At 40.5% G+C, this 13,467-nt stretch overlaps 1 protein-coding gene across 4 annotated transcripts in view; it reads right to left on the bottom strand.

Annotated features, from left to right (window-relative positions):
- mdga1 (MAM domain containing glycosylphosphatidylinositol anchor 1) overlaps positions 1-13,467 on the bottom strand; it is a 163,339-nt gene that overhangs the window by 102,592 nt on the left and 47,280 nt on the right. The gene's annotated exons all lie outside the window — the stretch shown is intronic.

Consider the following 13,467-nt stretch of genomic DNA (forward strand, 5'->3'; position numbering starts at 1 on the left):
TAGTGTCACCTGAAACGTGGTTGAAAGGTATGTATACATAAAGCAAATTCAGTGACCTAGAAAAATGGATGAAAATTATAAATGCATTTATGACTTTTTTTCTCAGTGATAAAATCTCTGTCTGCTCCATTGAATGGAAGTTAATGACACTAAGTGCTGTACTCATGGTGTCCATGATGCTAAACTAAGACCATTAAGAGTTTTGACAAACTCTATATGGCTTTTGCACGCCTCAATTATCCCATCAAGCCATGGGAATGCTGCACGGCCAACAGCAACATGATACAATCACTCGATTAATCAAGTGCACAAACATACTCACACACACACACACACACACACACGCTTCAGAGATACATGAAAGCCTGTGAAGTCATCAGCTCTGAAATGTTATTCTCACTGTGTGTGTGTGTGTGTGTGTGTGTGTGTGTGTGTGTGTGTACAGTCCATTAATCCCTATTAACCCTTCTGTCTGTTATCAACCTCGACGAGACTATCAACCATGTCCTGTGGAGGTCAGGGAGGATAATGGACAAAAGCCACTGATACAGCGTGTGTGTGTGTGATTGTTTGTGTATGTGTATGCAAATGTGTGTGTGTAGAAGTGTGTGTGTCCTGCTTTAATGCACAGTTGTCTGCTTGTGTTCCTGAATATGTACTCCGTAGCGGCGTACATATTCACTCCTGCGTGCATGCGTGTGAGTGCACGTGAGAGTGAGTGTGTTGGTTAGAAAGCAGGTTATATGGATTAGCAGATTATCAGAGCCTGTGTAAACGCTCCCTGCCTGTTTATTCAGCTCTGTTTGTGGGAAGGATTTGGAGGAGGCAGACTGCCATTGATCAAACCAGCCAAGGTGAGCAATGGACCGAACCCTGTCTCTCCATGGTTTAGTGACTCCAGTTTTCATGCATGTGTGTGTATGTGTGTGTGTTTGTGCATGTGGGTGTGTGGAGCTTTGTGAGAGACAGAAAAGGAGAGAGTGAAAGTGAGCGTGAAGTGTGTATCTGTGTTTTTCCTGCTTTTATCCATTCAAGGATTAAAAGATGAGCAGATCAAATAACAGACGTTTTCTTTGCACTCGCTTTGAAGAGTAATTCTTAGGATTAGAGTTCAGGAACATTAAGCTTTGTTTCAAGTTTAGAATAATTTTAATGGCAAGATTACGTGAAAGGGGCTTTGTGACAGTAAAATAAAATAATAATATGTTTCAGCTAAAATCAGTTACTGTATGCTTACTGTCGTGTGTGCGTAATGAAACTTTGTGTGTGTTTGTGTAAAGAGAAAGCATTGAGCATGAAATCAGGATGATGTATTGCACTCAAAAGATTACAGAAAGTCAACAGAAGTGGAACTAACTTATGAGCTAACAATAATACTGCTAAGAGTATTGTTATATTGAGACATCCTGGGGTAAAACGCATAAGTAAAATATGTAAGGAAACAGAGAGACAGGAAGAAAAACAGCTGGAGTCAGTGAGGAATATGGTAGGTAAGGAGAGGGTGAGAAAAAGATGTGTAAGTGAGTTTCTTTTTTTGTTTGAGAGTGAGAATGAGAGGGAATGATATATACAGTATCGCTGGCAGCTGTGTGATGGGGAGAGAAATAGTGCATCACACTCAGAGTTGCTACACCGGGGAGGCAGATGAAGCAAAATAGAGAGAGGTGATATTGTGAACAAAGGGGACATTGTGTGCGATGCAGATGACAGGCAGGCGGCAGAGGAGCCTATATCTGCCTGTGACACAAGCAGCTTAAAACCATCACCTGCGCTCTCTTTCTCTGACCTCGTTCGCTCTCCCTCCACACCTCTTTCTTCTCTCTTCCCTCAATAGACGTGTGACGCTGTTCTATTTTTTCCACTCAGGTCCTGGCGGATCGGTCTGGATCTCTCTCCCAGTCCTTTTCTTTCTCCCTCATCTTATCCCTGTCTGGGCGCCTTTCTCCTCCCATCTTTTATATATTTATGTGAAAGCCTAACACTGACTTGCCATCAGATCTTGTGTCTAAATACACATTCGTTTACACACTTTTTACCCCCACGCAGATTCACACACATGCTGGGAAATGAAGATGCATTTGTTGAGTCAGAGCCTTTTGTAACAATAGCTCTTACATTTGGTTAGAAGTGTAATGTGAAGGGAAGGTTTGGAATCCCCTGGGATCCAGCTCGACATGAAATGCAGCAGGTTTTGTTCGTCGTTTCTGTATTCAGCTGGGGGAGCTGTATGCTGTCTAAGACACAGATGTTTCAACAGGAGAACAGAAACAGTGTGGAGAACAGTGTTGTCAGAGAATTGGGAGGAGACAGTTGGGAAGTAATTTATGTTTGTGGTTTTATGGGAGGATAGGCGGATGAAGCTATTAGGCACTAACCAAACTGTGGTAATTGAAGAGTGCACTAAAATACTGACCAGAGCCAAGTGGGCTAGTAAATGTTCCATTAGTGGCCACATGTTGTATGATCGTCATTCGCAATAACTCCCCTTAATGTAATGTTTGTTTCCAACCAATGCATTGCAGTTTCTGCATCGTTAAAACCCATTAATGGTAATAACTTGTCCTTGAATCTATCACGCTCCCTTGTTTACAATGATATGAAATGAGCCAAGCGAAGATGTTTGTGCTGTTTCATGCAAATAAAGTCTAAATTTCGTGCCCCCTATTATTCTTTTTAAAGTGCATTTTGAGATTACCTGGTTGCCGTGTCTTTGAAATTTCAATGATCAAACCCAGAAAGTGAAGTCAATATTGTTGGGTGAGCTCTTTCCATTTAAGGCTTGAAGCGCATTCAGCAGCGGTCCTCTAGCAGCGTTCACACTGAAGCAGAGATGTTTTTGACGAGTTGTTGTGAAGTGTATTGTGGACTTAATCAGATAAACTGACTTTATTGGCATTGTCAACCATGTCGCGACCTGACAAGCAAGTAAACAATTTCTTAGCAGTTGCTCACAGCATCTCAAGCCACAGTAAATCTGCTGCACTCCATAATACGGATGAGTATTTTAACAATACACCCAGGTGGCCAGTTTATTAGTCACATACACCTTGCTAAATCCACTGCAATCCAATACAACAGCCCTGCAATAAAACCTAACTTTATAAAGCTTATAATGTTCAGTTTTCGTTGGGACAGCTGACAAAATATTAGATACTCCTTTCAATGCTTGGCCAACAAAATGATAGAGTTGAGTCAACACCTCTCTGCCACATTGTCAACAAAAAGAAACATTATGAGCTTTCTAAAGGTGGGATTTATTGCAGAGCTCTTGTATTGGACTGCATTGGATTTCGGTGTGGGTACGTAATAAACCGGCAATGGATTCCAGCCTCAAATCAGTAAATCTGTGTTGACTTGTAGGTAAAGAAAGAAGGAGAGCTAATGAGGCAGGATGAATATGGATCACAAACAGTGAAGGGAGAGAGGAGAAAGAGTGAAAGGTGTGCTCTTCTTTAAGGTGGTGAGGGAGGACAGGGCTAATGTGTGTCAACCATACTGACAGGTCAGTGGCCTGCAGCTGCCGATCCAAACACCTCTCTCCCTCCTCTCACTCTCTGTCTATGTGTGTGTTTGTGTGCGTGTGTGTGGTCTCAGTCTCATACCTTTCTTCTGATCTCACTCTCTCTGTGTTTCCCTCCATCCATTCTGTCTCTACAAGTCTGAAGTTGGTCTTATTGTCTTATTTAACATTTCTTATATATCTTGCACCCCCCCACCCGTTCCCCCTTCTCATCTGTCTCTGAGCCTCTAACTTCTCTCCCCAGAGTGACACATCTCAACAGGATCCAGCGGACATGGTCCGATGGCTGTCGGACCCTTTTGCCCCGCTGTCTTAACTGGAAACTGTCAATGCTACACAACAATACAGGAGGAACCTTAATACTGTGTTAGCATTTAGCTTAGAAAAAGAGGGTTGAGATTGCTGTTCACACCTTGCTGTTCATGTTAATGTGTTATCAATATTCAGCACAGTCACCTGTCGATTGCATCACACCTCCACATTTACATTTCTGCCTGAGCAATTAAGAGACTGCAATCCACCTGGATAGCAAATAATATCCACATTGGTAACACTTTATGGTAATAGTACATGAATTATCATGAATTAAACTATGTATGCTCTAATGCAAGACCAATATGTAAATGAATACAATAACTATTTATTAACTATTTCAATCGTCATGATTTCTGAGGTATTAATGTTATTCATGTCTTCTTCAGGTATGTCTGCCGTTAAAGGGCCAGGTAAAAAGCAGCGCACATATTCTGTTGAATTCCAAGTGTTGTAATGAGGATTAACTAAGCCTGCCTACCAACCAAAGTGTTCGTCAAAAAATGCCCCATTGAACACCCTTAAAACACTAATAATTCAGAAATCTTGAAATACCTTAGCTGCTGCTTTATTAATGAATCATTAATTATAACATCCCTGGTAGTTGATGAAGCACTATGGTATTTTCAACAGTGTTTCTTTCTATGCTAAACACTTTTCTATGATAAAATATGGAATTAAACTCCAACCTTAAACGTACAATCAGCAGAGCTAATATCTCTTCACCGTAATAGTAGAACAAGTCCTACGTTATTTATTACGGTGTCATTCTGGCAACCACAGCTTCCAGTGTTTTACCTGCTTTTTGTTACAATTTATTTATTAAGGTTACCCCTACATCTCTGTGTTTTGTGGGCCCAATCGGCAGTGTTCAAATTCGATGTAGTTTACCATCAACCACTGAGTATAATACAGCTGTGAAAGGTTAAATCCCTCCTTGTTTGACATCACTGCAAGCAATGCTCAGCTTGCAAAGCTTTCCCCCTCTAAACCACTGCTGCTTCCTCGGGTGTTACAGGGTTTGAATCCGTTACATTCCCTCTCAGTAGCTCAGCCAGAGCTTGCTAGGCCTGCCTTCTACAATTTTTCTAACTCTTTCTTGATGTAACTCCAGCGGAGTCGACAAAGCAGTGCTTTATCCATCCAACTGGCTCACTTACCGTGAATAGGCTTAAGATGGTAATCCTGTAATCGGGGAATACTACTTGGCAGGGACGCAGACCCACACACACACTGAGGCGCTGAGACATACACAAACAGAAAGTGTGAGGGGAAAGTGTGGGATAGGAAGAGAGAAGACAGGCCGACATGACAAAATAACTGAGAAATAAGGAGTATAGCAGGTTGATAATGGCAGCTTGAACTGACAAACAGACACTGAGAAGTAATCGCTCCCACTTTGCTTCACAAGCAATGTCTAAATTGAAAAAGAAAAGTGACAAGGTGTGGATGACATACAGTACAACACTAAATAAACTTGCACATGGAAATATCCATTCTAATTATCTGTCACTGGGAGGAGATATGGAGGGCTAGAGTGAAGCAACTGAGAGGAGAGGAAGAATAAATGGATGGTTAAAAGAGTAAGAGACTAGAGCGACGAATACATATAATTTCAAGCATCACCGCCTGAATGGACGTTGCTTTGCTGATTCATGGCATCATGTGTTGGGAAGCTTAGGGGGAAGAGAGCGAAGAACAAGAGATGTGTGGGAACAAGTGAGTACGACAAAGAGGGCAGATAGTTTAACTTCTTTTTTTTTTCTATCTTCAGGAAATTTATTTTAAAAAATGAGGGAGAATAAAAGGGGTAGGAGAGAAGAAAGCAGCAGTGAAAAGGGATAAAGAAGAAGAAGAGAGAAGGTGCAGATTACATTCAGAAGACGAAGATATTAGACGAGGTGAAAGGTACAAATGAAGGCAGGGCAGGAAAGAGAGGAGAGGGACACAGGACAGGGTTATCAAGGGACCGACATATAAAAAAAAAAGATGTGATCAATGATAGAGAAAAACAAAGCAAAGACTGGACCAGGAGATACAGGGAAATATGAAAGGATAAGGTGCATTTTACAGAGAGGAAAATGAGATGAAAAATGAGTTATATGTTTTTCCCTGTCAGTTAAATTACATCATGCAATCTCCATTTATTAGCAGTTGCCTGTTTAAATGTGTAATCAACAGCCTACTGAAGGTAATTGGCAAGAGTATAAGCAAGTGGCATTCACCACTTACAGTCATTCAATGTAGTCACCTGCATCTGAATAAAACTGAGCAACAGTTGCCATCAGTGTGTTTTATACACACACACATCAGAGTGAAACACCTTCCAACTCTGCATGCAGAGATCACTTCCTCACAAAGTCCAATAAAACTGACTCACCGATATTAAATACACCCTCCCTCACTCTAACCTTGACATACAATACAAATGCCTTTATCGCTCTTTCTGCCTGTGCAATATGACACCAAGGCTGTGATAACATTACAGGAGGCAGAGGAATCATCATCATTTACGATAATGTCATGATCTCTGAAAAAATATATATATACCGTATATATAGAACTTGTGTGCAAGTCATTGGCGCTGATGATGGTGAGAGCTAATATAACACTGAAGCTCAACAGATGTTTTCCATTGCTTGCTCTCGAGAGACACCTCATTTTTTAAGCATATTCACATTATCGTAATCCCATATGCAAAACAGAATTTACATAATTCACTTTGTTTCTTGGAGCATTTCACTCACCATCAGATTGTTTGAGTCAGAGGGGAACAAAGCAAGGCGGACAGAATCAGCAGACGTGAGCATCTCTCTCCAAACGGTCTGTGTGTACACAGCCGTCAGCAGCGGTGTCAGCAGCTACCTCACACACTCCGCCCATGTTGGATGTGTTTGTTGTAATGAGCGATGGCTAATTAGCACAAGCATGGCATGAGATGGAGAAATTTGAGCTCACTCTATTTTTGTGTGTGTGTGCGTCTCTGTGTGTAGAGCAGATGATATCATTGCCGAATGCCATGATGATGCTGAGAAAAGAGAGATGGAAGGAGGGACGGAAGTAAAGAAAAAGCCTGACAGATACATTATGTATCCATCTGACGTATTATACAGATACAAACAACCTCACAAAAGCTTTTCATAAACTATGCCTATCCACCCGGAGCAAGGTTGCACCTCTGAAAACCCAGCTAAAACTGACAATATGAGAATCCCCCGGGATAAACAAAGACACTCGGACTCTCAAAAGATTATACCGGAGAGCAGAAAGAAAGCTGAAATCAAGTAAATTACAAGTTGTTGTCGTTAATTAAAACATTTCTTACAACGTTAAACAACAAAGTGAAGGAGGCTCGAGTCCAACACTTTTCACAGTTAATCTCTGTTTATGAGCATAATCCTGACACGTTATTCAATACCATCAATAAACCTGTCAATCTCTCACAAACAACCGCAACCGCCTTGTCTCCAGCAGGGTGTGAAACCTTTATTACCTTCTTTATTAATGAGACATAACATTAGTGCAAATGAAACTCCTGCTGCAACATCTATGGATATCCCTGGAATTATACTTGGAATTATTGAATGGTTTTGTTCAAATTTCACTACAGGATCTTCTCGGTACTGTGACACTGGACCTTTTCCCCACTAAACCTTTGAAAAAACGCAACTTTTACAGGCAAAATGCAACAACATCTGTGATCTAGTATCACCGCCTTGCAGGTATATGCCTCTGCCAACCAGTCAAGTTGCAGTTTACATCCATTTCTGTCATGTCATCACTGAAATTGTCTTACAGCATATGAATATTTAAGATATGGCCATGTTTTTGTAAGGTCACAGTGACAAAATGTAATTCTTTCATCATACCAAATTTGAAGAAATTCCCTCCAGAAGTTCCTGAAATATCTTGTTTAAGAAAATGGACCAGATATATGGACAGACATCCCAAAAACACAAGGCCTCTGGCCACAGCTATTGCCAGCGTGGAGGCATAACAATTCCAGTGTTTTTTTTTTTTCGAAAGCTGCACTGTACAGAAACAGCTCTCCTTCGTGTGACAAATGACTTATTACTGGTTGCGGTCTCTGGACACTGCTTTGTCATGGTGCTGCTGGCCTTAAGTGCAGCCTAAAGCACCATAGAGCACAGAATTCTTATTGAGAGACTGAGAAATGGGCAGGAATCACTGGAGTTCCACTCAAGTGTTTCTCCTCTTACCTGGACAACAGCAAATGTGTCTCCATCCAGGATTTTTAAATCAACAACAGCTAACATCACATGTGGACTGCCCCAAGGATCTATTCTGGGACCAATTGTATTCTCACTGTACATGTTGGCTCTTGGACATATGATTCTGCAACACGACAGCTTGTTTCAGTGCTGCATTGACAACACAGTTAACAACACTGCATTCTGTGTATCTTTTGGTCCAGAACATCATATGTTACTACTACTTACTGCCAATGTTAAGTCTGTGGCAAAGAACCTTAGGGTAACTTTTAATAGCCACTTATCCTTTGAGCAGCATACCAGAAATATCATCCAAGCTTCTTTTTATCAATTTAGAAACGTTTTAATGACTTTTATATCATCACACCTGGACTACTGTCACTCTCTTTTAACCTGTTTAAACTCACACTCAGTCTCACAATTGCAATTTATCCAGAACTCAGCAGCCAGATAATTACCTAAATCTAGGAGGTCTTGTCACATCACACCAATTTTAGTATCACTGCACTGGTTGACCGTTACATTTAAAATTGCATTACTTATTTACAAGGCCAATCATGCTCCAGATTTGATCAAAGCACTATTTGCCCCTTACAGCCTGAAACAGCCTTCCTTTAAGACTGAGATCAGCCGACTCCACTGGAGCTATTAAGAGCCTCCTTAAAACTAAGAGTAGGTTGCCTGAATTTCACCATAATAAATAGAGTAGAACTTATTCCAGTTAAAGGATATAAGTTCTGCTGATTGTGCAGTTATGGTTGGAGTGCTTTCTTTTTCCACTACCAATTAATATGTCTTATTACTTATTTAAATTGTTCTTACTTTTTTATATGCACTTCCATAAATATTTTGCACATGTATCTGTTTTGGATCCCGCTAAATATGAGTTCACCACTTAAATTTGCATTGTATTTGTGTATATATACAGTATATATATATATATATATATATATATATATATATGTGGATATTTCCTTTACTTACATTTCACAGGCTTTATATGAGCTTATTTCTCTCATCCACATGAAATTAATATATGAACTTATTTATTTCGTTTTACACTTGTACCTCCATCTGTTTATGTATGTGATCAGTGCTGCTTGACTTATGCACTCTCATGTTCCTCATTTGTGTGAGTCGGCGGGGGGGCTTACATGGGTTTCTGATATTTTTTTATTCTTTGAATCTTTTAAGCTGTAAAACACTTTGCGCTTATGCCTGAAAAATGTTATGTAAAAAAAAAACATTATTTGTATTACCTCCCTTCAATATACATTAAAGGATTAAATATCAACCAATATGTTTTAGAAAACCAATTCTCAATCACTGATACGACAAACACAATATCAGACGGCATCTGATCAAAACACTGAAGTAAACTCATATTTCAAAAGTTACTTGAGAAACATTGTTCATTACAAGCTAGTCTTGTAACATACAACACAAACTTAAATCCCCCACTGTCTGTCCCTCTGTTTATCTATCTCTGCCCAGCCCCTATACAATATCGAGAGTCTACTTTTTCCCCCCACCAGTTCATTTAACTTTGTGAGCACAGACATACAGACATTTTGACATCGCCTTTATTATTTTTGGCCTCAGAGAGGGGCCTGTCTGAAAGGTACAGTGCGTTGCCACAGCAGCAGACACTCCAGAGGCTTTATCCAGACAAGGTATAGAGGAGTCTAGCACCGAATCCTACCCCCAGACTCATCACCAGCAATATTAAGTGTTGTTGTTTTTGCTTGGAGATCTAATTTGATTTTGGCCTTTGTTCTCTTGTCTCTCAACGTCTCAAGTAGTCAAGGACACAGATGCAAAGTCTCGGCAGCGCACTCTCGCATATACTCGTCTAAAGTAGTTTGGTCCTGTTGGGTTTCTAGCTTGTCTTTGATCTTAAGTGTGAAGTGAAGTGATATGCAGACACGGCACAGAAGTTACATTTTAAAGTTGCCTTCATCGAGTGTTGGATAAGTGATTGCTGTGAAAAGGTTGATTACTCTACTGAATGTATCCAGACATGCCTTCACGATGCCACAGGCACAGCAGTCAGCTCATCCTCATGTCCCCATGCCGGTTTCTTTCACCAGTCTCTTTTTATTTTGTTTTCTCACTTTATCTCTTACTACATCTTCCACTTGTTCATTATCTTCTGCTCTTATTCACATCTATAAAACACAGACATTTTGTATAGCCCATCGCATGGCTGTGGGTGTAACATTAGGTGTTTGTATTTAAGGGGGTATGAAGCTAAATCATCAAAGAGAGTCAAAGCTCTCTCTCTGCCTTCTCTTTTTCAAATATTAAATACACAGATGCTGCGTGTTCTCCTGGTTTTACTCCATCAACATACTGTATACCGCTTTCTTCCTAAATGTATACTGTCCCCCACTGTTCCTTCTTCCTTTTGCTGCCATCAACCTCTGGTTTCAATCTGTCCCCCCCTTAACCTTTTTCTACCCATCTTGATCTTCACCTCCGTCTACTCTCTCCTTCCTCTCCTTTGTGTGCCTCCGTCCAGTTAGGGGTCGGCCAGTGACCTTGTTTGTGTCTAGGTCGTGTTCCCTCTGAGTGCCTGTGCAGCCTCGTGCTGCCACCCGATCAGCCATGCTTTCAGCCTCACTATTGATCGCCTTCAACTCACCCCTCAAGGACGGAAATCCAAACCCATATTCCAGACCGCAGCCCTCCCTCCCTCCCTCCATTCCCCATTTCTTTCTTTTCTCTGCCTCTACACTTTTCTCTGCTATGGCTCTCTCCACCTTTTCGTCTCTTATAGAATTCATCACACACACACACACACACACTCACAAACACACACACACACACGCGCGCGCGCATGCACACGCACACTCCGGTCTCAAGGTTGCAATGACCAGCAGACCCATGAATAAATAATAAGGAGGTAGGAATCACTTTCAGAAAAACCATTTACTCTCCTATTGTGTTCTTAAAGAAGCCATGTGAGTGTGTGTGTGTGTGTGTGTGTGTGTGTGTGTGTGTGTGAGAGAGAATGTGTGTGCTTGCCGAAGTGTGTATGCGTAACAAGAAAAGCTTTGTGAGCGAGACTACAGTGCTTTGTTAACTGAAAGCCTTGCTGCCTCTGGAGTTAACTTGAACGATGCTACAAGCACCTTCCAGGTGACCTCTAACACTAAGGTTTTTTTTCTTGTTTGCTTCTTCCTTTCTTAAAGTATTCAGAGAAATAATCAATGGGCTTGACATGACAGTATAGGAGGATTACCTCTCCCTCTTGTCTACTGTCTTCAAACTCTGTACTGAAATGGTCCAAGGTAATACTTATCACAATAACAGTGGCTTTGTTTTGTTTTTCCCCACACAAATATGCACACAAAATGGACTTTTCTTAAGCCAAGCTGCTTCTTGAGGTGAACTAACTGTTTCTGACTTGATGTATGGCTTGTTACAGCTGGTCTGAAGTGGAGAGAAGAGAGAGAGAGTCTAAAATAAATAAAGGGGCAAGGGATGGAGAAATTACGAGAGCTGGACAGGGACAGGAATGAAGAGGAAAATATCAGTTTGAAGGGGGAAAGAAGAGCACATATCACAAAGACATTTGAGGAGATAAGGTAAGGGATAGGAAGAGTGAGAAAGACAAAGGGAATGAGGCAGAGAAAGAGACAATATGAGAGGAAAAGACTGCAACAAAAAAAGAGGAAGAAAGACATAGACCAAGAAAGACAGACAGAGAGAGAAATGATTAGATTTCTCTCTCCTCTCTATGGATCAGGGCGAGAGCTCCCTTTTCAATCCAATCAAGCTCAGGCAAAGGTAAACAATCAGTCTTGGTAAAGGATTGGATAAATCCTCAATCAGACTCATTCTCAGTAAAGCAGATATTTATTGGGTTGGCCTCACATGGCTAAATTGGATCCTCCTTCTGAGAGAGGTGAAGAGAGAGAAAAGGGTGAGAAAGAGGAGTCTTCATCATCTCAGTCCAAGATGGCCTTGATTAAAGTTTTGTGGGCAAAATTGTCTTTGCATTACAAAATAATAGAAACTATAAAAAGTCTTTCCCAGTAATACTTCTGGACTGAAAATGCAAAAGAAAATCCACTGCATATCACAAGTCAGACATCACATTCCTGTGATCTTAAAAGGACCCATCACAATGTGGGACACAAGCAGCTCTCTCCCAAAGCTAAAAACCGGAAATAGATACAAGATTTTAAACAGATTTTAAACAGCTTATCCGATTTATAAAATATTAAGCTGTGATGTCTTTAAAGACTCTGTGGTTCACTTTGCAGTGGGTCTGTTTATCAATAAATGTAGTAAAAATGTTGTCGGCATAAATTTGTAAGTGTATTGTTTCTCTGAAGGGTGAATACAGAGAGCATTATGAGGACATTGCTGCTAAACTGGAGTACATTCATAAATAATAACAAAGCAGCCAGAAGACTTGAGCATCCTGTGTGTCTGCCAGCACCTAGAGGCAAATACAAACTTCTCGGTGAGGACGGAAAAAAAGGAGACATGATTCACTTTGGTAACTGTTTGGCTGTTGTATTTCTTTTACTTTTTCCTGAGGAGAATCTACGAGTATCCGAAAAAATAAGGGAGTCTTGTTCAAAGATAAGATGAAAACTACTGTTACATCATTACTGAAAGTATAACACAAGAGCATTTTTTTTAAATGTTTGGCTACAGTTTATTCAGTTATCCCTCTAAAATACTGACAAGTAGAATGAACTAACAAAGTTAAATGCAAACCCTGTAAGCAAAAATGTGCTTATCACAAAACATCGAACATGGCAGACCACTTCAAATTGGTTAGTTTTACTGTATATGAGCTAGACGGCCATTCTGCAACTATCAGGGCAGATAAACTATATAATGCAGGAAATATTTATATTTACAAGGCAATAACATATGTTATATATTTCTCTGCTTGGACCATCCCACGTACAGTAGCCAAGATGACCACGACGCATCTACTTCAACTTTGAGGCCCCCGCAAATTACCGACAGCATCGCATATTTCATAACACTAGATATGAGCCCTGTGATTATTATTGAGGATGCAGGATTTAAGAAGCTGACGCATACTTCGGAGCCAAGGTAGACTGTCCCTAAAAGAGACACTGTTATGTCTCCAGTGATGGCAAAATATGGCAGAACGAGAGAGGTGGTCATGGAGTAAATGAAGCAATGTGCAGCAGTAAGTTTCACCGCACACATTTGGACGTCACAGCAAATGGATGTTTGACTCGAGTTCTGGATTTGTTTTGGAAACAAACGAGACAAGAGAGTCACATCGCAGAAGTCATGGATGCATATGACATTTCATGAGAAAAGTAGTAGTTCTCATACATGACAAGGCAGCAAACATGACATATATATATATATATATATATATATATTTAATGAGGCTATAAGAGT

The sequence above is a fragment of the Anarrhichthys ocellatus genome, unplaced genomic scaffold (genome assembly GCF_004355925.1).
Source record: "Anarrhichthys ocellatus isolate YVR2014 unplaced genomic scaffold, GSC_Weel_1.0 scaffold6, whole genome shotgun sequence".
In the NCBI taxonomy this organism is placed as follows: domain Eukaryota; kingdom Metazoa; phylum Chordata; class Actinopteri; order Perciformes; family Anarhichadidae; genus Anarrhichthys; species Anarrhichthys ocellatus.